The following is a 25,061-nucleotide window of genomic DNA, read 5'->3' as shown; positions in this document are numbered from 1 at the left end:
TAAACTTACCTCTTCTGTGTTTCTATTGCTGTCCATAATTCTGATGTCTGGCATTTTGACCCTGTCTTCTTCTCCTATAAATTGATACCTAACTTTACAACTTTGCCCTTTGTCATCTGTATTTTCCCTTATAGAACTTCATGCCACATTATGTCTTGATCACAGCTCTGGGTCCTTCTTCAATTTCTCTTTTGGAGGCACTGAGACTCGGCAAAATTGAGGAGTGATTAGGTTTCTTTTTTGCAGTGAAACAATCCTTGAACTAGAATATAATTTAGTTTTCTCTTTTAAAATGTCAGTTTTTCCCCATTTCCCTTATCTTTGGTTAATTAATAATTTTTCAAAAGAAAGTTCCTCCCTTTCATGAACACAAATTCCTCATCCTGCCATGCAAGTTCCTGCCTGGTATGGCTCCCTGCCTAATTATCATTCTTTAGATCTTGGCTGAATGTCACTTCCTTGGAAGCCTTTCCTGACCCTGCAGACTGGGCCAGGCCAACCATCATATGCCCTCGGAGTACCCTTGTACCAAGTACTTTCTCTTCCCAGCACTCATTATAGTCTGTGATCATATATCTGTGTATTTACTTGTTTAAGCTCTGTCTTTTCCATCAAAGCTCTCAAAGGGCCGAGACTCTCTGTTCTACTCATCATTTTCTTTTTAGCAGCTGGCAGAGTTCTGGGCACGTAGTAGGCCCTCAAGAAATATCTGTAGTGTTGAATGGACCAAATCCCCAGAACTGCATTAGCTGCTTGGGAGGTAATTCCTTAGTGGTAAAAACAAGCTTGCTGGGCCAATCTGCTAACTCACAGGGATAAAATAGAGTATTTACTCAAGGTTGCCAGAAGCCGATTACATAGCTGTGCGACTGACAGTGCCTAGTACAAAAGTCTAAGGGGTGAGATAATGCTAGAAATGAAATAAATGAGGGGAAAGGGTAATAAAATAGATAGCCAGGAAGGTCTAGATCAAGAAATGTAGTGGGAGGAAACATTTCAGGGCTAGTGACTCAGAACTGGGACTATAAACAATGATCTCCTTTCATGTAGTAACCTGTGAGATATGGCAAACATTTCGTAAGACATTAGTGGAGAACCAGAACAATAAAACTCAGGTAGTAGCTTTTGGGGTTTCTTAGAAATATCTACTTTCATTTGAAGGTAGTAATTGCTTGGATTACGGGCAAGAGGTCTTAAATAATTATAATCACTAGAACTAAAGATGTTTAGAGTATTTCTTTGCTAGTCATTTCTGTTGTCATTTTTTTAATGTCATAGTAACAGCTTTCAAATTTAAAAATAAATTCCTTTCACAGCATTTTAAACCAAGCAACTATGCAAAAATATAATCAGTCACCTCATTCTCTTGAAATATATAGCTGAAATAGCAATAAATAATCCACCAATGTGGACAGGATGGAAGAAACAGAAGTGGAAGAAAATTTAGTGTAAGGAAAAAATATAAAAATCTATTTATGGAAGCGTTTATTTTCATATTGCCTAGTTAATAATTAGTGACATCTTTTACTCTTTTCTATTTATAACTTTCTTCTTCCTTTTGCCACATAAAATTATCCAATTTTTAAATAATTCATATGTGTAATAATTCTAGAACAGTCCTGAAGGAGATAATCTCTTGTGACTGGTTTTCTTTGCTTCTGGGTTAGCTGCTTAATGCTAAAAACAACTCTTGGCTTGGATGATTCAAAGCATAGCAGGAAAATAATAATAGGGAATTCTATACCAAAAAAGGGAGAGAGAGAGAAAGAGAGAGAGAGAGAGAGAGAGAAACTATTCCCAAACATGCAATAGAACAGAAAGGCTGCTGCTCAGTTGTTTATTAAATACATGTTTTTAATTTTATCAAAATGAAAAAAATATAGAATAACTTATGGAGTGTACACTTTTTTTTTTTTTATTGCTAACATAGCCATAGGCTTTGAAAACATTTATTTTATTTTTTTTTTAGATTCTTTTTACCACATTCTGTCTGGGTAAATGAAGAAATGGGCAATATGCTTATTCTTGCATAGTCTTCATTAAGTTGTGGAAACTTCAGTCTTTACATGAATATGCCACAACACTGTATTTGACCTACAGCATTGTCAGTACCCCAGATACTTCTCACACCACTATTTTTACTTCGCACACCGTAAGTTAGTTTTACCTGAGTTTGAACTTTGAATAAGCAAAATCATATGGTATATAGTTCTTTTGTGTTTGATTGTTTATATTCAAAGTTATATTCTAACATTCATCCGTATGTTTGTAGTGCTATGTCATTCATCCTTATTGCTGTTTAATTTTCCATTGCATGGGAATACTGCAATTTCTTTATCCATTTTATTGTTAATGGACTGGGTTGTTTCCATTTGGGGCTGTTATAAATAGGACTGTTATGAACATTCTTGTGCATATTTTTCATGCACATGTGTATAGATTTCTGGTGGATATATGCCTAGGAGTGAAAGTTCTGTGTCATACATTCGGCTTTAATAGATAGTTCCAGTTTTCAGAGGGGCTTTATCAATATAGGTTATTAACAGGAAGTGTTTGAGAAATCTGGTTGTTCCACATCTTCATCAATGCTTTGTACTGTTGTTATTGTTACTATTATTTTAATTTTAGTCATTTTGGAGGTGTGTAGTGATATCTCATTCTGGTTTTGATTAACATTTCCTTGGTGACTGTTAAGTGTCTTATCATATGTTTATTGATCATTTGAATATCCACTTTGGTTAATTGCCTAAGTGTTTTATACATTTTTCTTTTGGAGTACATGCTTTTGTTATTGATTTGAAGAATAGGAGTTCTTTATACACAGGAGTACTTTTTCAGATACACACACACACACACACACACACACACAAATACATATACGTATATATTACAAATATCTTTTCTTACACTTGGGGCTTACTTCGATGAACAGATCTTAAAATCAGATGTAGCAGAATTTTCCTATATTTAACATGGAGTCTTACATATAGTTTTATATGTTCTTATATGTCACTCCATTTTACATATGTTACATGGAGTTAATGTAGAGTTTTCATGGCCTCTTACAGAATTTTTGCCTCTCAAAGTCATGAAGTTGGTCTGTGTTTTCACTTAAATGCTTTCCTGTTTTTTTCTTTCATATTCAGATTTTAGACCATCTCCTTTTGATTTTTGTGTTTTATGTGAGGTATGGCTCAAGATTCCTTTTTGTCCCCATATGGATGTCCAGTTGACCTAATAACATTCACAGAAAAGCCATTCATCTTCCATTTCATGGTAGCGTTGTCTTGTATTTTGGATGATCACACGTCTGTGGGTATGTTCTGGACTCTGTTCTTTACTTTGGCCTCTTTGTTAGTCTTTGCTTCCATGTTGACTGTTTTAACTTTCTAATAGACTTCGATATGTGGTGGTGTAAGTTTTTCAAGTCTGTGCTGCTTTTTAAGGATTCCCATGGCTGTTTTTGACCCTTTGCATTGCTCTGTTTTTTAAAAAAAAATTTCCTAGCTTTCATAAAAAAATATTGACATTTTTATTGAGATTCTGTTGAATCTATAAATTAGTTTAGGGAGAATTGACATCTTTGTAAAAAGGAGTCTTCCAAGCTATGAACACAGTTAATTGTTCTTCTTATTTAGTTCTTTTCTCTCAATACCATTTTATTCTTTTCAGTATGTTAGTATTGCATATCTTTTGTTAGATATATTCCTGGTCATCTGATGTTTTTTGATGCCATTGTAAATTCTATCTTTTAAAAATTTGGGTGTGTTTCTGGCATATAGAAAAATGGTTTTTATGTTGACTTTATATTCCTCTTTCTTGCTAAATTCAGTTATTAATTTTCATAGTTTTTCCATAAAATCCCTAGAGTTTCAGGATAGGTTTTTAAATACACATTCAATTTTCTTAATAGATGGAGTACAATTCACATTTTCTATTTCTTTTTGTATCATTTTTAGTAACATGTGTTGTTCAGGGTATTTGTTCATTTCTTATAAAGTTTATTGGCATAAAGTTGTTCATGATCTCCTCTTATTTTTATGATTTTTTTAATCGTAAGGATTAAAAAGGATTTTAAGGATTTATCAAGGTATTTCTTTTTTCATTTCTTATATTTGGGATTTGTGTCTTGTCTCTCTCTGATAGATCTTCATAGAAGTTTTCTCAGAACATCATTCTTTCCTCAGATTTAATTTTTGGCTGTGTCGATTTTTTTCTATTGTATGTTTGTTTTTATTTATTTCTGCTTTTCTATTTTATCTAGTTTAACGACTTAATGTTTTTTTCCTATTCTAACTTCTTGAGATGAATATTTAGGCAGTTGATATTCACTCTTTCTTCATTTTCCAATTTCGGCATTCAAGGTTATAAATTTTCCTTCTAAGTACAGCTTTATGTGCATCCCATAAATTCCAATATGCTGTTATTCAGTTCAAAATATTTTCTAAGTCTTCACTATGATGTCTTCTGCACCATGTGGTTTATGAATATATTGTTTAATTTCCACATTTGGAGGTTTGTGATTGTCATTTTGCTTTTGATTTCTTGTTCAATTTTATGGAAGTGAGATGGCACTGAATGATTTCAGTTCTCTGAAATCAGTTCAGACTTGCTTTATGGCCCAGCATATGGTCCAGCAATAGACAAGAGTTCCATGATGACTTGAAAAGAATGTGAATTCTGTCATTGTTGGATACAGCTCTGTTTGTTACCAAGTCAATTTTGTTAATTGTGTTGTTCATATCATCTAGAAATGTACTGCTTTTGTAAATCTGTTTGTTCTTTAGTGTTAGTTGTATTAAAACTATCTACTATGTTAAAACTATCTACTAAAGGTTTTTTTCTCATTTTACTTCTGTCAGTTTCCGCTTTATATATTATAAAGCTATGTAATCAGTTGTGTGTAAATTTAAAATTGCTATATATTTTTAATTGCTGTATCTTCCTAGTGGATTGAAATTTTTTGAATCTTATAAACTATTTTTTTTAAGTAAACTCGTTGTTTAAAGTCTAGCTTATCTGATATTTGTATAACTACATCTTTATTTTCTTTAGTGTTTTCTTGGTGTACCTTTTTCCATCCTTTCATTTTAACCCTTCTTTAGTATTTAAGGTATGTCTCCTGCATGCAGTATATTGCCACTTTTTAAATTTTGTTTTTCTTATGCAGTATGACAATCTTTGTTTTTAAATTCAAATATATATTCAATATCCAGTTAATGTAAATGTATTAATTTCCTAGGGCTGTCATAACAAAGTACCACAAACTGGGGAGTCTAAAAACACAGATTTATTCTTCTGTAGTCTGTTCTAGACTGTAGTCTGTAGCTAGAGTTCTGAAATCCAGGAGTCAGCAGGATCGGTTCCTTCTGGAGATTCCAAGGGAGAATCCATTCAATTCCTCTCTCCTGGTTCTGGTGTTGCCAGGAATATTTAGCATTCTTTGGTTTGTAGACACATCCCTCCCAACTCTGTTTCCACCTTCACGTGATGTTCTCCCTGTGTGTCTGTATCCAAATTTCCCTCTTATAAGGATACCAGTCATTGAATTAGAGCCTATCCTAATTCAATATGACCACGTCTTAACTTGATTAAGTCTACAGTCATACTACTTCCAAATAAGGTTATGTTTAAGGGTGCCTGGGAGGCTCCATTGGTTAAGCATCTGACTCTTGATTTCGGCTCAGGTCATGATCTCATGGTTTGTGGGATAGAGCCCTGCATCAGACCCTTTGCTGACAGCATGGAGCCTGTTTGGGATTCTCTCTCTCTCCCTCTGCCCCACCCCATTCATACTGTCTCTCAAAAATAAATAATAAATAAACATTAAAAAAAATAAGGTTATGTTCACAGGTACCAGCATTTAGGAGTTAAATACATCTTTTGGGGGGGACACAATTCTATCCCCAGAACAGTAATTAATGGTATATTTGGGATTATAACTCCCATCTGATTTTTTTCCTATTTTTTTGTTCCTATTTGTCTTCCTCTTTCTCCACTTTTTTGCCTTCTTTTGAATTACTCAAGTGTTTTTTTATTATTCCATTTACACCTTCATTTAGCTATTTACATGAACATTCTTTTATATTCTCTTAGCATTTACACTAAAATAACAATATTCAGACTTTACTTATTATAGCCTAATATAATTTTTGATACTTTATGATACTTTAGAATCTCAGAACAATGTAATTCCATTTGCTACTCCCTACCAACATTTGGATTATTATTGTGGTATGTTTTTAATTCTACATATATTTTTCAACACCCCCTCCCCCAAATCGATGATGATTCATGTTTTATTTATCCACTCTGTTTGGTGCTCTTCATTCCTCTCCTTACAAATTTTCATCAGATATTACTTTCCTTTTGTTGGAAGAATGGCTTTTAGCATAACTGTTTCTGTGGGTCTGCTGATAATAGTTTTGGTTGTTTATTTCAGTATTACTTATCTGGGAATAACTTTATTTTTCCCTAATTTTGAAGGTTACTTTAATAGAATATGTTCTTTTAGCACTTAAAAAATACAATTCTACTGCCTTTTGACTTTCATCATCTCTAGTGAGAAGTCAGGTTGCCAGTCATTATTGTTCCCTTGAAAGTGATACTTCTTTTTCTTTATGACTGATTCTACAATTTTCCCTTTGCTTGGGACTTCACTTCCGTGGTCTGGTTTTCTTTCTGTTTATCTCCCTTGAGTTTTATAATGTTTCCCAAATTTATGGCTTGATGCCATTCATCACTTTTGGAAATTCTAACCTATTTATATTGTTCCTTGCTGAGATTCACAATATATGTTATGTTATACATTTAAATGCAAAGCGAGTTTGCTAAAAGGAATTGTAAAGAGCATAGCTTGGGAAAGCTGGATGTGCCCCTTCATTCAGAGCAGGGACCACCTGAAACCTGGATTTAATTATACCTCTGGCAACCTGGATTAAATTTAAAAATTCCACATCATCTAGGTTAGTGGTATCTTCTCTCCTAACCCAACAGTGAATATCAAAATAACGAAAAGCTATAATCTTGCTAAAGAAGAAGTTTGGTGATATGAATCTGCCTAAAAAATGCTAGTCCTCAGCATTTATACATAACAAATAGAAAGTACTGATTAAATGAAAGTAGAATGCCAAGAAATACAGGCTATTTTGTCATTGTTGTTTGAATGCCTCTTGTCCTATTTACAGATATCTTGGGTACAGTGCCCTTGAATATCTGAAAGTGAAAACCTGTATTAAGCATTAATAGCAGTGGTTATCATGCTTTATGATATTAAAGCTTATAAGCCCTATGAGAGACAGGGAGGATTCCTAAACTCGATTTCCCCTGTTGGTAGCATTAGTGTTGAGGTATAGTGATATAGTTTACAATATTTACTTTAGAGAGAATTTGCTTTATATGTCTTCAGACCATAAAATTCATTAATATTTACTGCCAAAATATTCTTAATTTTATCACATTTTAATCTATATTATCTATCATATCGAATTTACTTTCCTCATATGTCAGCTTGAAAGATAAAACCAATATATTAATTTTTTGTGCATTAGTTAATGGTACAGTTCTTGGTGTATTCATTTATATAAAAATTTTTGGGTACCTTTTATGTTCTAGGACCTTTGAATATAAGAAAACAAAGGACATTTTCTTCAAGAAACTTTATTGTTGGCACGCTTGGGTGGCTCGGTCAGTTAAGCATCTGACTTCAGCTCCTCTCAGGTCATGATCTTGTGGTTCCTGGGTTTGAGCCCTGCGTTGGGCTCTGTGCTGACAGCTCAGAGCCTGGAGCCTGCTTCAGATGCTGTCTCCCTCTGTCTCTGCCCCTTCCCCACTCATGCTCTGTCTCTCTCTGTGAAAAATAAATAAACCTTAAAAAAAAAAGAAACTTTATTGTCACCCACCAGAAAATTGTTGATACAAATATTCCAATCTATGATATCCATGATGTTTATCGCATCTCTTTAGATATGGTGCCCTTGTGCAGTGCACAGCCTGCAAGATTGTGTGCAGTAGTCCTGATGTATACTGGCCCACTTCTTGCCTTCACGGAGCTTCAAGTGCAGTCAAATAAAATAGTCACAAATAATACTATAAGGTAGCTCTATTATACATATAATAAAGGCATGCATAAAAACTTATGGGAAACATGAGTGACATTGTGTGGGAAAGTTTTCTAAAAAGGGGTCGTCAAATATGAGTAAAATATTCAGCAGAAATACAAAGAGGTTGGAATTTGAGTGATTTTCCAGCTGTGCTAGAAATGTCTCTCATTTCTGAACCTGATAACCTGCTTTCCTCATGACCGCCCAGCTAGGTGTATCTTTATGCAATTATGAGGTCATATCTGGTAGTTATTAGCCTCTGAGACAATTTTGTTCTTATGTGGTAGAAGATAGTATTGTTCTTAGTGTTTTTGCTCCCACAAGTATGAAATTCCTCAGCCACCATTTACTGAATGCCTCCCTACACGTGGCAGGCCTTGTATTGTGTAGGCACAGTGGATGCAAATGGGAATGAATCATGGTCATTTCCTCAACAAGTTTGCAGAACTGTGCGGGGGGGGGGGCGCAAAACAAACAGAAACTTAAGTATCTATAGAAAGTGCAAGGCAGATGTACTTTTAAAGTGCTATTGAGTTAAAAAAAAAACAACTTCTTTGAGGTAGCATATGTTCTTGTGTATATTACATAAGATTCTTGAGAATTTGCACATAAATCTTTTTGCCCATTTGTTTTCTTTTGTGTAGCATTTACTGATTTTTTTCTGGTTATAATAGCACTCAAAACTGGGGGAAAATAAACAATTTTAAAAAATAAATTCTTTTTTTACTATATATCCTTTTACTCTCTTTTTCCTGTGAGTACATGCATGTACGAGTCTGTATTATGAACTTTTTCATGTTTATTAATACCTTGTATTCATTCATACATCACTGTGGACTTGCCCACAGTGCATTTCTGCTTAATTGTGTTATTCTAGGCAACTTGCTGTATCTGTGGCTCATTTCACTCATCTCTAAAATGGAGACAATAGTCTTTCATATGGTTGCTCTGAAGATTAATTAAGTTAATATATGAAAACTGTTACAATGGAGTTAGACAATAAAGTTTTAATTTTGTTGTTAATGAGATGTATATTAAATAAAGAAAAATAAAATTAGAATTTTGAAGACAAATCTTTCATTGCAGTAAATATAGAATATGCTTGTTTTATACCAAAGAGGGAACATAGAGGTACTTGATAGTATTTATGTTTAAAATACATTTTGAAAGAAAAGTTCCATTAGCAATCTTTTATTATCAATCTAAATATTAGTATTAAAAACAACAGAAGAAAATATCTTAGGCATGAAAGTCGAGGAGGTGCCAATAAGGAAAATATAAATATTTTGCAATCTTTTAATCTGGTGTGAGTGTTGTGTATGTGTGTATGTGTGTGTGTGTGTCTATGCATTTCATAATACAGAAAAACACTGACATTCTTCTCTTTGGTAATGCTTGTTCATTTGCGTAAAACTAAATTTCAACAAAAAAACATACATTCTTCAGTCTCTCATGAAAGATATCTTCACTTGCATGAAGACATTCAAGCAGATAATTGTATTTGTACAAAGTGTTTTGCTATATTAAGCAGTCAAAAATTAGGAAGACGGAAGTCTTTAAAAAGAAGTTTCTTTTTGACATTTGTTAAGTCCTGTAGGATTATGAGACCATGGCCTTTCAGGTTGAGCATGTATATCCTTTTCAGCACTCTACAACATCGCTTGATTTAAGCTTCATTGTGACTGCCCTATTGGTCACTGTCAGAGAGTAGGAAATTCAGGGGAAAAAAAAATCCATTGATAGCATAAGGCATTGTCATACAATTGTAGCACATACATGGACTCTTCAGGGATAAATAAAAGCAAAGGCCATCAAGGCAGTCTGAGTGATTCTATCTATAGTCTTACCCTAGTGAAAAAAAGGATTGGACATCCAATCATCCTCCAATGTAAATTAATAAATAAAAATAATCATCCCATGTAAATAACTTGGTGAGATCAGCAAGCTGCAATTGCCATTTCCACATTGGAAGTCGGGATAATGATTTGCCCCATTTTTCTGTCCTCCTCCCCTTAGAATAATTGTCTTTATAATTCTGTAATAAAAAGTAGGCATATAATTTATAATTATATATAATTATATATTAATTATTTATATATATAAATTAATCCTAATGATGATAATACTCAGTCTTTCACTGTGGCTTACTAATTTTCTAAGCTTCTCAAAGATAAAAGACTATTTTGTTTTTACCCATGATGATAATTGATTGATAATGTGTTTGTTGTATTAGAGTGGTAACATGGATGAAGATTGATATAATTGCTAATAGTTAGAGTGTATATTCATTTAATTAACATTTTAGGTGCTTGGTAGGTAGTATGTATTTTATCAGCATTGCTGTGATATCCTCAATAATGTTATTATTAAACCAAATAAATTATTTGTGTTTCTAGCACCTTCAGATTTAAATGGTATCCAGTAGCAATATGGGGGGGGGGGGGGGGTCACGGGAGAAGTAATTGTGTTCTTTCACTGAAAGATTTAGCAACTATGTATGTATTTTTTTTATTTGGCCTTTTCCCCATAGTATATTTCACTATATTTTTTGCTTAATTTTTCATGCTCATGATACTAAATGTTATTAAAATGTTAACTCACTTAATTGGTATAAATCAAAAGCACAATAGTCTGAATAACTATACATTGTATCTTGAGAAACTCAAAACAATTCACTAATCTTCATTCATTATTTGCGTGATGGTACCTGGAGGTCCAGGGTGGGTCTCAGGCATGGTATCTCCTTTTCATATTGGTGCAGAAGCAAAAAGTCAGGAGCATTTCCCAAGGCTCATAATATGAATAATACTAACCCGGTTTACTGTTTGACTTTGTTTTGTTTTTTCTTAGTTCCTTATTTAAGACATTATTTTTCCAGCAGTAAAAATTAATTTTGTTGAATTTTATACTTTCTATTTTCTACCATGTTCTCTGCATGGGTTCCTAGTAAGGTTTTGCTCTCTCACGTAAAACAACCACAATGTTCTGATTTTCATCTAGTCACTACCCAATTTAAATTGCAGGTTATTTATTTCTCTCTAGTCTCTTTAGTCTTTGTCAGATTTTTCTCTATTTTTTTTTTTTTTTTTACTGTTTTCTCTTTTCTCTTTTCTTTTTGTTTCTTTTGGAAAGCTTCTCACCTCTGTCTTTCATTTGCCTAGGTAAATTCACTTTATAATTTCTCTTCTATATTTTAATAGTGCACATTGGCCTTTTAAATGGTTGAATTCCATTAATCCTGAATTTATGTGTTAGCAGATTCAGATAGCTCTGGTCCAAGTCTGAGTTGCCTCTCATTAAGAAAAAATAATAGTTTACATAGCAACAAGTCATTCTATGCATATAATAATTATTAATTAATATGGAAAAGCATTATTTCAGTTACTTTCCTTCTTTGATTATTTAATAGGTTAATGTTGTTATACTGATGTGACTGAGAAAGATGAAATCTAACTAACAGATAAAGGATTTATAATAGGACATATATAAAAAGGACATATATAGTTTATTGCATTAAGTTCTATCATCCATACTAATTTCACATAGAAAGAAGAAAGAAATTCACATAGAGAGAAGACATTATATTTTTGAAATAAGCAAATTCACTGAAAATGAATAGTTGATATGATAGTATAGACCAGGATACCATAAATGTATGAGCCAAACCACTTGACCCAGGGTCTCTTGGAGTGCTTCTTGAAATGCAGATTCCAGGGCCCTTTGCAAACCAAGTGCTGTAAAATGTCTGGATGGAGACCCTAAGACTTAGGTGATTCTGATGCACACAAGTGTGTTGCAGAGAAATCTTTGTTTTTCCCCTCAAGGTTAGCTCAAGTGCCAGCTGGTTTTATTTAAAAACCTATAAAGTATACTAAAGGAGTGTCCAGCATACATAAATACCAGAGCAGTTTATATCATGTCAGGAATATGGAGGGGAGCCCTTGTGAAGAATGATCTCATAGACATTCTTTGACAAAAATCTGGCAAATGTCCTGTGTACTCTACTAGGCTTACGTTAACCAGACATTCCACCCCCTAGGAACTACATTGTGTGGCTTGATTTAAAGTATTTTGTTATCAAGTCACTTTTTGGGGAGGAAAGAAGGCAGTCTTTATGGGAGGTCTTTTGGCACTCTTGCATAAATTATTTTGCATCAATTTAGATTGCTATATTACATCCTTCAGAGATTTTTTATGTTCTCCCAAGTTTCATATTTCTATACTGTGTCAAACAAGGCATTAACATGTGATAGAATAGATTTATGTTGAAAACTTGTTTTATTTATTGTAGTTTTGTCTTGTTCTATAATACACATACAGTAACATTCAGTCTTAAGTTCTCAGCTCAATTTTTACAAAAGTAACCACTCTACATATTTAGTAGAATATGGCCACCATCTCAAACCTTCCCTTGTATGATCTCCTAGGAGATCAAAGGTAATCAAAGGTACCCCATCAAAGGTAACCACCATTCTGAATTCTATTGATACAGTGTATTTTGGCCTTTCATGAAATTAGTATATATAATATAAATTGAATCATATAGTATTTATTATTTTTTGTCTGGTTTCTTTAACTTAATATTATTTCTAGGAGCGCCTGAGTGGTTCAGTCAGTTGAGCGTCTGACTTCTGCTCAGGTCCTGATCTCGCAGTTCGTGAGTTTGAGTCCTGCATCAGGCTCTGTGCTGACAGCTCAGAGCCTGGAGCCTGCTTTGGATTCTGTGTCCCCCTCCCTCTCTGCCCCACCCCTGCTTGTGCGCTGTCTCTCTGTGTCTTTCAAAAATGAATGAACATAGAAAAAATTAAATATTACTTCTAAGAGGTCAATCCACGTTGCTGCATGCTGTAGCGATTTGTTCATTTTTTATTACCCTATACTGTTCTATCACACAAATTTATCGTAATTTATTCATCCAATCTACTTTCTAGTTTTAGCTATTATAAACAGCTATGAATATTCTTGTGTGTGTACTATGGTGAATACATATAAGCACTCATATCTGTTTAGTTTCTACACAGGAGTAGAATTGCTGTGTCTTAGAGTATGCATGTATTCAATTTCAGTAGATAATGCTAAATGCTTTACAAAGTAGTATACTATTGACATTCCCACCTGCAGTGTATGAGAGTTCCAACTGATTCAAGTCCTATCCAAGCTTGGGATTAAGTTTTATTTATTAGATCTAATTTTAGTTATCGTAGCAGGTATGTTTTATCTGGCTTTAATTTGTTTTTCCTGATATCTAAACATGTCGAGAAACTTTATATACACCTGTTGGCTATTAGACTGTTATTTTTGTGAAATGCACAAAATGAACACTTTTAAAATTGCCTGTCTTACTATTATTTTGTAGGAGTATTTATATATTCTGGATATGAATACTTTGTCAGATATGTATTGCAAATATTTTCTCCAACTCTGCAGTTTATTGTCTGTAAGTAATGATCATAGTTTTCAGTGTAGAGATCTAGCACATCTTAGTTCAATTTGCCTAAGACTTTGATTTTTTATACGCTTTTGAATGGTATTATTTTTTATTGATAAATTTTATTTCTCATCCTTTGCTGTTAATATATAAAATTCAAGTGATATTTTTGGCTTTGTATTCAGTGACCTGCTTAATTCATTTATTAATTCTAATAGTTGATCTGTAGATTCTTTTGGATTTCTAAAAACATAATCATGTTATCTGGAAATAGTGACAGATTTATTTCTCCCATATAAATCATAATTATTTTTTTGTTTTCTTTTCTTGCTTTGTTGAAAAAAATTTTTGCCACTTTGTGCATGCCTACAGATGACTGAGAAAACACCGCTAATATTAACCTCAGGGTTACAAATAAATTTTGTTGAATAAGCAAATTCACAAATATAAAGGTCTACAAATAATGAGGACTAACTATGTTAGACATATATATGTACATGAACTATAACATCATGTAATATTATAGTGTATACCTCTGTGTATATTATAAGATACAATTTATTTAATTGTATGCCTATTCCTGGATGTATAACTTGTCTCCAGTTATTCTTTGGTGTTTTCATTTCTAGAACTATCAGAAACTTCAGTAACAATTATTATGTTTTTTTTCTCCATTCTTCTACTTTGTGCACACACTGATAGGTTATGATCTGTTTCTATCCCCATTTTCTTTAAACTCAAAAAACTTACCTGTTGTCTCGCCCACTCATTTACTTAACAAACGTGTATTGATCTCTTAATGTATTCAAGCTCATTGGACTACTTTTTTTAAAAAGCACATTTCCCCACTTTACAAAAAATGGATGCAATCACTAATTATTAGGTTTTTTAATCACAAAACTTTTCTACATTCAAGAGCCTTTATGTCCCTCTGTCTGCAATACCATGGAGTCAATATAAAAAAAGAATTCCAAAGTAAATAGGATAAGGCAAAATAATTCTCATATAGCATATGCTTCTTGTGTGAGAACAACAGAACTATAACCGATACTGTGCAATGTATACCTAGCTTTCAGGCTTGTTGTTATGTGCACTTACATGCTGTGGTGAGTTGTATTATCTATGACTATTCTTTGCTTTACCAAGGACTTACTCCGACATTCATTGAATAAGAGAAAAAACAGCACATAAGTTTATCCTTCAAGACTTTTTTTTTTAAGCTTTGGCTTTACAAACATTAGTAGAAAGTCCTCTAGGACTGCTATTAATTAGAGTCAGATGAAATGATCCTTGAACAGGAAACATTTTGATCAGTGCCTTTAAGGATTTTTGGAGATATTTTTTAGTTCAGGTGGACAACATTCCAGGTTGATGAAACAAGTAATATGGCAGAGATGGGTAGACTGTGTAATGACAATTAGGTTAACTCTTCTTGAGAAAAAAATGAAACCAGACTACAATAGGAGATACGTAGTTTAGGTAGTGAAAAGTTTGGCCACTGACAAAAGGTTTAGATTTCATGAGGAAAGGAAATTTGACTACCAAAAGCTCTTGTGCTAACATTTAAAGGAGATAATTCAAGTGGCCAAACATAGGATATAGGTGTAGACAGAAAATAGGGAAAGAGAAGAGACCAATACAGAACCTGGGGCATGATATTGAATGCGGAATTGTAGATAGAATGGCAAGTCTAATATTGTGTAGAAAGAATTACCAGAATTTGGGAATGACCTGTTAAGCAAGAAAGTAAAAATGACTTCAGAGTTTTGATTGCCTGGAGAGGAGTACAAGAAGAGTGTTGAAGGATGACCATGTTGAGATAAATTAATACTTTAAGAATAATAATAGTTAGAAAGCACTGGAACAGCAATGTAGAAATGTTCTATGACTCAGGATATGTGACTTAAGGATTAAAAAGGTTTTAAAACGTGATGACTGGGGTGCCTGGGTGGCTCAGTCGGTTAAGTGTCTGACTCTTGACTCAGCTTAGATCATGATCTCATAGTTTGTGATATCGAGCCCTGCATCGGGCTCTGCCCTGGCAGCACGAAGTCTGCTGGGGATTCTCTCTCTCCTTCTCTTTCTGCCATCCCCTGCTCTTGTTCTCTCTCTCTCTCTCTCTCTCTCTCTCTCTCTCTCTCTCAAAATAAATAAAACTGGATGACTGAATGATTTATCCAAGGGAATATGTAAACAAAGGGCTTTGGGTAATTCTCAGCCAATTGGTGAGGAGCACAGGATCCAGCAAAGGACCACCTGAAGAGACATATAGAACACTAAGAGTAGAGAGGAAGGGGTGCCTGGGTGGCTCAGTCGGTTAAACACCTGGCTTCAATTCAGGTCATGATCTCACAGTCTGTGAGTTCGAGCCCCATGTCAGGCTCTGTGCCCACAGCTGAGAGCCTGGAGCCTGCTTTGGATTCTGAGTCTCCCTCTCTCTCTGTTCCTCTCCCACTCACGCTTTCTCTGTCTCTCTCTCTCTCTCTCTCTCTCTGTCTCTCTCAAAAATAATTAAACATTAATTTTTTTTTTTTTTAAAAAGAGTGGAGAGGAATAAAATGTGGATTTGAAAGACTACATCAGTGAAGAGAATGTGTGATGATTCACCCTATTAAGGACAACAAAATGGGCTGGAAATAGAGATAGTGGTCTAGAGACAAGGGAAAAGAAATCCTGATTTGACTCAGGTCAGTTTCTACAAAGAAGCAATAGCACACTGACTGAAGCCCTGAATGGAGAGGGGTAGAGAAGGGAGAGAGTTTGGGGAGGAAAGTTATTATCAAATTGCAAACAAGACAGAGACAAAATATACTTCCAGGGATGTTTTGTCTAAACAAATGCTTGGACTAGGTCAAGGAGTTTGTAAAATATTGTTTAAGAGCACCTGGTGTTAATAGGTAATCAATAAATGTGTGTTAAATGAATGAGTGTCTGATATGCATCCTATGACTTTTGGCGCATTTTCTGACTACTGAAAGTATACTCATAGCGATCTTAGTAAAATAGTTATATGGAAATGTAAGCTAGAAGCCAGGTTGGAAGCAGTTCCTGAGGGCTGCAAGAGAGGAAAAATGGAGGATTAGGCAAACTTCACAAAATTACAGAATCACAAAAGCAAATTTTCGAGGTAGGAGAGGTCTTGCAAATCATTGAATAGCCCAGCCCTCTTACTATACGGCTGTGGATTTGAGGCCCGGTTTTGTTAAATAACTTACCATATATATGTCAAGGTTCAGTTCCAGGAAATTGAAACCACACTAGCTATTTTAAGCATGAAACGATTTAATATAAAGAATTAGGTGTGCATTAAATTGTTGGAAGGTTTGGAGGAGTGGCCTCCAGGCTTAAGCTCCTGGACTAGTTCTCAGAATGATACAGCAGATTGGTCCACCCGGGCAGCCGCTGCTGCAGCCCAGGCCAGGGAGGGGGAGAATGAGGGAGCTGCCACTGGACCTTTGGACTCCAAGAACCAAGACTTCTCCCAGGACAGCAAACTGCCACTACTGCTCACTATGCACTCTCCTCACAGCCTCCACACGGCCAACAACTAGACCTAGGATGCCTAGACTGTGGTCCCACAGTATCTCCCCAACCACACCTGCCGCTCCTGAATCCAAAACTCACTCTAGCTGACATAACCGAATTCTCACCTGGAATCCTGGCTGCAAGCACGTTGGGACACATAGTTCCCCACTTCTGCAGATGTCGACAACCCAAGGAGGTTGGAATGGATGTTGACTGCCAAATGATCCTATTCACCATCCCTGTTTGCACACCCAGGAAAGATCACTGCAGCACAGCGTGGAAAGCCTATTATTACAGTCTCTCTGTTGCCATTGAATTGAAGTGCACAAAGGAGAATTCTATAGCTTTAGCCCTCCTTCTAAAAAATCCCATTCTGATATCAAGAGGCCTATAAGTAAGCGGCCCACCTGATTTGTTGTTCAAACTAGGCCACATCTGACAGTAAAAGAAAACACTGCTCCTATTTATGTCAGGATAACAGGCATGATACTGAACCACCCCAGCAAACTCAGCTCTAAGCCTGTGGATAAAATATTTAAGGTTCTTCATGATCTCGCTTCAGCTTCCCTTAGTGACCACATCTCTCAACACAAATCTTCACTTACTTTTTGTTCCATCTCCTTTGAAGTTCTCTTCCCCCAATTTCTTTTCTGGTCTGGTGCACGTGTGTCATTGCCTGGAACGGTGCTCTCTATTTCTCCATATATCTAACATCTGTGTGTCTTTTAAAATCCAGCTCAGATATCACCTCCTCTGTTGAAATACTCTCAGATGTCTTCCAGTAGAGTAAGTTGGTTCTCCAGTTACCTACTAACCTTGTATTAAAGTATCTGTTTATATATCTTTCTCCACTGCTATTACACTTTGGCTTCCTCAACGACAAGAACTGAGATTATTCACCTTTTATTCCCAGAGGCTAGGTCAGATTCTATACTTAAAAAGTGCTCAAGAAATGTTTGGAAACAGATGGGTGCAAGGAAGTAAGGAGGAGAGCAAGGAAATAAAGAGAGAGTGAGCAGAGAAAGGAAAAGGGGAGGAAAGGAAGGAAAAGAGGGCAGGAGGGAAAGAGGTAATGAGACTTTGATAATAATCCTAGTGTTTCCATTTTGTGAGGCTTCTTTTTGTATTACCAATCTATTAGATCTTCAAAATTACTGAATGAGTTGAGATGGAATCAACTCACACTCACTTAGAAACAGACTTGTCTGGATTTCCCATCTAATAGTTGAAGAAAATATCGGTATTTATTGGCTTCGATCACAGTCAGTGGTTAAATGTTTTCACTACATCTATGTTAACCCATCAACTATGCCATTCCTTGATTTGAGCTTAACACACAAGTGTTTAGATTTTTTGAATTAAAAATGCAAAAAGGCCTCATTTTCCTGTTCATAAGGTGATTTCTTTTTTGAGTGAGCAGTTTTATCCGCTTCTTGAGGCCCTTGTTGTTGATTTTAGGAAATGTCCCACAGTGAGCCCTGATTTAAAGGATTTACTTCTTGCCTTCACCACTGTAACATGACTTCCTGCAGTTCACCCCCAATTTTCTCTCATCTAAATATGATGTTTTTAAAAACCTAGTTTATAATTCTTTATAAAACTCAGTGCAAAACATTTTCAGTGAATATTTCAAACATTGCGTTCTTTGGACTATAAGGTGATGCCTATGTTTGCTAAGGTTTTAGTTTTGTTTTTTGTTTTTTATTTCTCTCCATGTTTGTGTTAAGTAACAAGCAGCATTCTGGGGGGTAGGGGATCTACTCTTGGACGTCAGTTTCCTTCTATAAACACATTTACAGTACCTCTTGGCTCAGCCAGCTTTTTTTTTTTTTTTTTTTTTTTTTTTTTTTTTTAGGAAAGTGCAGAATTTACTTCATATTGTATGATGCAGTCATGCCTATGGCCATATATTATTTCTGATCACATCTATTATGGTTATAGACGAAGAATGCCCACAGTGAGGGGAAAAGGGAAAATTCTAAAGATCACACACACATTCTTCTTAGTTACCCTATTCTGAGGGAAATCCCTCGGTCAGCTTAGGATACATTTCATTTGATCATAACAAGAGTTTTTATATGAAAGTGTAACTATGACAGTTTCATCTTGGCTAGGAAAATCACAGGTATTATTACCATATGAGATTTTTCTTACTAGCTTAAAAGAAATCATCAGTTCATCATGTATTATTCATCTTGAAAATAAAAGTGAAAATAGGGTTGTAATTAAGACTCCCAAGTCCTTGGCAAAGAATATCCATGAATTTTCCTTGGGTAATTTTTAACATTCTCTCACGTAGGTGAACGACACTCCCTGAAGAATATATAGTTCATGTATTTGTTTCATCAGCCAGCTTTTAATGGGCAGAGGAGTTCACATTGTTTTAGGAGTAAGGTGAACAGAATATACATATTTTTTTGAGATCTACTGAATGCTGCTCAACCTTAAATATCTCTTGCTTACATATGATATCCTATGTTGCAAGGACATATTCAAGGAGATTTAATGTCTTAGAAGAGTATGATTTCTTTTTTAATTAAAAGAGTGTTGTCAGGGTTTTTACACTGAGCATTTCACTGCTAATTCCACAAGTCCAAGTAAATGTGTGTAGAAAGCTATTTGGGGAAAGCTGAATTGCTAGAGAGAATTCTAAGTCCTATTACAGAGTAACATGCCTATAAATCCAAGTTTCTAAACTACCATATGTTCTTAGCAAAACCAAATTAAGTGAACTTCTGCTCTTGACCATGGTGGAATAACAAAGATTAGATATACTCCCCTGCTTTAAAAAAACAGAAATGAACAAAATATGAAACACCGGTTTGCAAGGTACCGGATACCTGACAGTGAAGGCTAGGGATCCCTAAGAGGTGAGAAACAAATGACGTGAGCCTCAGTGTTACCCCAGTTTACTTCCTAGAGGGGTTTTAATCTGAATCTTACGGAAGGACAACCAGGGTGAGCCTGACAGGCACTTGGAGTGGAGATGCCAGAGCTGAGAGTCTGGGAGATGAAGGTGGCCAGAGTTCACCAAACTATAAGAAGAGAACTACACGCGGTAGAATCCTGAAGATATCTGAAGGGGTTCCCCTCTAGTATTCATTCAAGTCCTAATCAGCACATATATGTGAGGAAATTATGCAAAGTTGGAAAAGAACCACCTGAGGGGATTAGCGGTAACTGTGGCCGTGCTTCCATGGGGCTGGGAATAATACTTGTTCAAACTCTGCAGACTGGGACATCTCCTAATTGACCTAGCATTGGCTAGTGCACACAGAGAGGGCTTCCCTCAGTAGCGATGAATAATTAGCTCTAGCTGAACGTGGCTCTGGTCCTTTCTGATTGATCTTAAAAGCAAGGCCTGAGAAAGGACCAAACTGTTTTGAGGTAATTTGACTGCATCCAAGAATAAAGCTCAAGAATACTTATAGGAACACAAATACATCCAGCAACCAACAAGGTGAAATTCACTGTGTCAGGCATCTGATCAAAATTAGCAAGTATGCAAAGGAATAGGAAAATACAACCCATAATGATGAGAAAAATCAATCAGCCAAAACTGACCCATAAGTGTCAGAAATGTTAGAAAACAATGCATTAAAACAGCTCTTAAAACTATTTCATATGTTTACAAAAGCAGAAGATATAAAAATACACTCGAGTTTTTTGCTTCCATACGATCAGTACTATGTGGGAGAATGTATAATAGACATGTATTTATATGGCTAAAATGTAAATATAACAATATTTCTTTCCTCTGTGTATTTTATTTGTTAGACTAAGAATAGTTTTATTTTAGCAAATTAGTGTATTTAGTGGAAGTTCACATTAGGAATGGCCCAACAATTTTATCTGAATGCAAAATATGCCATGTTATTAAATATAACTTGGATAATGTTATATTGGTGTTAGGAGTTACACTGTCCCATTCATAGTATTGGATAGCAAATACTGTTCTGTCATAATTTATCTTAAATTGGCAATAATTTCTATGTCTTAAAAATATTGATTCTATATGATAGGATTATAAACTTGACCTTTCCATATTTTGGACATTAACCTATTATTGGACATACCATTTGCAAGTATCTTCTGCCATTCAGTAGGTGGTCTTTTTGTTCTGTTGATGGGTTCCTTCACTGTTTAAAAACTTTTTATTTTGGTTAGTCTCAATAGTTTGTTTTTTTGTTTTGTTTTGTTTTGTTTTGTTTTGTTTTTTTTTTGCTTTTGTTTCCTTTTCCTTAGACATATCTAGAAAAATATTGCTATGGTCAATGTCAGAGAAATGACTGCCTGTGTTCTCTTATAGGACTTCTATGGTTTCAGGCCTCACGTTTACGTCTCGAATTCATTTTGAGTTTATTTTTTTATATGGTGTAAAAAAGTGGTCCAGTTTCATTCTTTTACATGTAGCTGTCCAGTTTTCCCAACATCATTTATTGAAGAGACTGTCTCTTCCCCACTGGATATTCTTGCCTCCTTTGTCATAAATTAACCATAAGAATGTGGGTTTGTTTCTGGGGTCTCTATTCTGTTCCTTTGATCTATGTGCCTATTTTTGTGTCAGTACCATATTGTTTTCATTGCTTCAGCTTAGCAGTACATCTTGAAATCTGGAATTGTGATACCTCCAGCTTTGTTCTTTCTCAGGATTGCTTTGGCTGTTCAGGGTCTTCTGTGGTTCCATACACATTTTAGCATTATTTGCTCTAGTTCTGTGAAAAATGCTGTTGGTATTTTAATAGGGATTGCATTGAATCTGCAGAATGCTTTGGGTAATACAGACATCTTAACAATATTAATTCTTACAATCCATGAGTGTGGAATATCTTTCCATTTATCTGCGTTATCCTCAACTGCTTTCATCAGTGTTTTATAATTTCCAGAGTATAGGTCTTTCACCTATGCCTTAACCTTTGGTTAAGTTTATTCCTGGGTATTTTAGTCTTTTTGGTGCAGTTGTAAATGGTGCTGTTTTTGTAAATTTCTCATTCTGTGACTTCATTGTTAGTGTAAAGAAATGCTACTGATTTCTGTGTACTAATTGTGTATCCATAGTTTGTTCTTTTTTATTGATGTGGAGTATAAATAAATCACAGTTTGTTTAAAAAAATAACCTTTCATCTGAACATAAGTTAAAACTGGTCAGTATTATTCAAATGAGCACAGGACTTCCGGTTAAATACATGTAGGTGATCACTTCAATATTTTAATTTTATGGGTAATGTGCATTTTTAATTCCATGTTTATATAACTCTACTTTGGCAACAATTTATTGGTGGTAGCATAGTATAATTCTGTTGTAACACAATAAAAAGGCATAAAGTGAGTTTTTAAACACTTAGGATAAATTCTAGTTGGTGTTGTGGATGCGTAAATACTTAAATAATCTATATGTCGTTTACCCAATCTTTTATAGGTTGTTTATAAAATATGGAAACAGGGGCGCCTGGGTGGCTCAGTCGGTTAAGCGGCCGACTTCGGCTCAGGTCATGATCTCGCGGTCCGTGAGTTCGAGCCCCGCGTCGGGCTCTGTGCTGACAGCTCAGAGCCTGGAGCCTGCTTCAGATTCTGTGTCTCCCTCTCTCTGACCCTCCCCCGTTCATGCTCTGTCTCTCTCTGTCTCAAAAATAAATAAACATTAAAAAAAAATTAAAATATGGAAACATAGATAATATTTTATTTTTCAGAGAAGAAACCAAAGATGTCCTTGATGATATTATGTACATTTGACTATGCCTCTAGACTTTATGAACACCCTGTGCTCATATTTAAATGGCAAACGAATTGCTTCTCAGCCATTTAGCTAAGATCAAATGTAGTATCTGTTCTTATCAGCTTACAGTGTAAATGAGAAGACTATGTCTTATTGTAATAAATTACTAGACTTCTACATTGTCATGAAGTATTTATATCATAATGCAGTTTGTCTTATGGTGTAATGCATTTTTCCATGTAAAATATGTTTTAATTGTGAATCATATCCTTGACCAAGGATTTAGCAACAATTATAAGAATGATCAATCATTTATGGTCAAGAAAGCAACTTTAATAATCTAAAATAGGGAAGTCATGGCCCAATGATTAATTATGGAAATTTAGCCAGGAAGAAGATTTTAGTGATCCTCTAGCACAGCTCATTTATTTTATAGATAAGGAAACTGAGGCTCAGATAAATTTGGCATCTTTCCCAGATCAAAAAAATGAAGCATAGCAGAGCTGGGCCTAGAGCTCTGTTCTCTGTATTATTTTTCTTTTGTTGCATAACAAATCACCAAGAGCCTAGTGATTTAAAACAATAGTCATTTATTAATTCACAGCTCTGTGAATCAGAATCCCAGGTGACTGGACTGGTTTCTGTGCTTAGCTCTCACAAGGCCAAAATCAAGGTTCTAGCCAGGGTGAACTCCTGCCTGGAGGTGATGGGAAAGAATCCACTTCCAAACCCATTCACCAAGTTGGCAGAATTCAGGTTCCAGTTGTTGTGGGACTGAGGTCCCCATTTCCTGGCTAGCTGATGGCTGGAGTTCACTGTCAGCAGCTAGATACCTGTCTCTGGTCCTTGCACAGTCTCGCTCCATCATCATAGCCAACAATGGTATGTTATTTCCTTTTCACAGTTCAGATTTTTTACCTTCTCTTCTACAACCAGTCAGGGAAAGGTTTCTACTTTTAATGACTTATGAGATTAGATAAGACCCACCTGGATAATGCCTTTTATTTTATTTTATTTTATTTTATTTTATTTTATTTTGTTTTATTTTTATTTTTTTGATGTTTATTTTTGAGAGAGAGAGAGTCAGAAAGTGAGCAGGGAGGGGCAGAGAGAGAGGGAGACACAGAATTCCAAGCAGGCTCCAGGCTCCAAGCTGTCAGCACAGGGCCTGACACAGGGCTGAAACCCACAGACCACAAGATCATGACCTGAGACAAAGCCGGACAACCTACTGAGCCACCCAGGTGCCCCTATGCCTTTATTTTACATTCAGCTGTGCATATAACATAATCAGAGGAGTGATATTTCCTCATATTCACAGGTTCCATGGATCTTTGTGGGAAACTCTGCCTGGTATATTCCTGAATTTATTGTGATTTTCTCTGTATTATACCATGCAGCCTCATACTAAGAGATCTATAATATAAATATAGATTAAAAGTTTACATTTATGTATAAAAAGCTTATCTATGTATCACATAAATATAACATTGATATTCATGTGGCTCATTCTATCACTTTACAAGATCTCTGTCCATTTTCTATCTTTTTCTGAACACCTTTATCTAAAATTGTGCCTTCTTCATTTCACTCTTATTCCCCTTATCCTGTTTGACTTTTCTTACCCTGCTTCATCTTTCTTATCTCTAGAATGTCAGTTCAGTGCAGGCAAGCTCCATGTCTGTTTTGTCTACTGTTATTCTCTCTGTGTTTAGAACAGTGCAGGCCCACGCCCTGTTCTTTAAATATTTATTGGAAATATTATGGCAAATGTTAATATTCATAGGTTGGCTATAATGACTTGTTTAATTTTTATTAACTGGTTCCAGATGGAAAAAGATTACTATGCTCAAATAGGGTTCCGGGGAAGTCTTAAGTGAAGAAATTGCACATAGGAGGCATCTGGTAGACATAATTTGAGCTTTGAAATTGGCATCTGTGAAATGGAATTCTCTCTCTCCTTTGAGCTTACTTAGAAAACTAACTTCTAGCAGTGTCAGATTGCTAGAATGCACTCCAGTATACTGAGTGTGGGGACTCCTTCCTCTACTCTTGGATTTAGTAGAGGTCAGCTACACAACCAGAAGTAAGAGGGATTATGATTTAGTCGAAAAGAAAAGAGAGATGGTAATTAAAATGCTATTCAATGTACAGAGGGATAATATTTGGAAATTAAAAAACTGTCCTGTCTTTCAAAGTTAAGTTTTAGCTGAGTAAGCAACAGAAGAAACAAACTAGGAAACAGATCACTGGTAGCAAAGCCCTTAATTTCAAGTGAGATAAAGAGAAT

General features: G+C 35.1%; 1 protein-coding gene and 1 pseudogene across 3 annotated transcripts in view; both read left to right on the top strand.

Annotated features, from left to right (window-relative positions):
• Window positions 1–25,061, top strand: part of ADAMTS3 (ADAM metallopeptidase with thrombospondin type 1 motif 3) — a 260,356-nt gene that overhangs the window by 162,057 nt on the left and 73,238 nt on the right. The gene's annotated exons all lie outside the window — the stretch shown is intronic.
• Window positions 22,842–22,948, top strand: LOC132693509 (U2 spliceosomal RNA; annotated as a pseudogene).

This window comes from Panthera onca, chromosome B1, assembly GCF_046562875.1.
Source record: "Panthera onca isolate mPanOnc1 chromosome B1, mPanOnc1 haplotype 2, whole genome shotgun sequence".
NCBI classification, from domain to species: Eukaryota; Metazoa; Chordata; class Mammalia; order Carnivora; family Felidae; genus Panthera; species Panthera onca.
This window is presented reverse-complemented; position numbering and strand designations above follow the sequence as displayed.